The sequence below is a fragment of the Chrysochloris asiatica genome, unplaced genomic scaffold, assembly GCF_000296735.1.
Source record: "Chrysochloris asiatica unplaced genomic scaffold, ChrAsi1.0 scaffold00106, whole genome shotgun sequence".
Classification (NCBI taxonomy): Eukaryota; Metazoa; Chordata; class Mammalia; order Afrosoricida; family Chrysochloridae; genus Chrysochloris; species Chrysochloris asiatica.
The window spans coordinates 1,875,301-1,876,758 of NW_006408624.1; positions in this window are offsets into that span (position 1 = coordinate 1,875,301).

Here is a 1,458-nt window from a genome sequence, read left to right on the forward strand (position 1 = left end):
TTGTTTATTGGTCCAGTGGTGAGGATTTTTGTTTTCTTGACAAAGACTACAATGGCTCTTGTAGTCTTTCACATTCTTGTGGGTCTCATAAATTACTGGGTGGGGCTATGCAAATGAGGTGCTTGTGATTGATCCACCAAGGGAATTGGAAAGCCTGCTAATAATGCAAATAAGGTGCATCATAAAATAACTATATGGGATCCTAATGAAGGGATTGGTCAGTTTTGCCATCCCACAAGACTTAAATCAGTCATCTTAGAGGTGGGAAGAGGGGACCCCATTACCATCAAGAAAAAGACTCTGGAGCAGAGTGTGGTTTGGACCTGGAGTTTGTGTGCTAAAAACCTCTTAGACCCAGGAGACAAACACCAGAGAAAGGGTAAGATGGTGAGAAATAGCAGTAGAGAAACAGCGGTAACAGAACCAGGAGACAAAATACAAAATGCTCTGGTAGGCTTCTTGATCCACAAAGCAAGAGAGCCAAATGGCTGGAGGTTTGCTGGCAGAGTTAGGTGCCTCTAGAAACTTGTCAGTGGAACTATACAGCTGTAACACTTGCCTGTCCAAGGCAAAAGTCTAGACCAAGTGTGGCCCCAGGTCAAGAACGCAGGTCTGGCAGCAGCAGCTGAGAAGAAGCTGTTCTGATGGAAGAACTGTCTCCTGATCTTGAATTGAGTTGATTCCGCCCCATAGCAACTCTGTATGGGGTTTCCAGGGAGCGTCTGGTGAACTTGAACTATAGACCTTGCGGTTCAAACCGACTTTGCTGTCCAGCACATTAACCCACAACGCCACACCAGGACTCCTTTTTACCTTTTAGCAACTTCCATTCCCTCTTCATGGCAACATTTTTATCACTTGTCTCTTGTGACCCCACACTCCTGAGTTTCCTCCTACCTCACTGGTCATTCCCAATCACCCAATCACCTTACCTGACTCTCCCCTTGTAGGGCCCCTAAATGTTGATATGTCAGTACTGGGAGTACTGGGCCCTTCTTAACAATGCTCTCTCCTAACCTAGATAATCTTTTTTTTCTTTTTAAAGGTTTTTATTGTGGATTGAGTGCAAGTTTACATACACCTTGTTTCATTACAATGATTATAATCCCCTCCAGGTACCATCAGTTAACAGTATTTCTTTCTATTCACTTTAGCTCCTTTTTTTTTTTTTTTTAAACACTCAGGCATATATAATCATTTACACTGCCAAAGGGCACATTCTGCAAGGCTGCCTCCTAGTCCCAGCTCTTAGTCCATCTTTTCCCATGAATCTGGAGTCTTCAGCTGCTCTCTCTCTCCATGTCCCCATCTCTGCCTCCATCTCTGGTGTTGCTGCTTCTCTGGATAAGGTCTCACATTCCACTTGTGCTCTTCTTCCTTGATGATCTTAGGGTCCTTTGTTTCTGGACTGTAAGAGTAACTACTCCCCCATTTTTGTTACAAAACTTCTACCTTTAC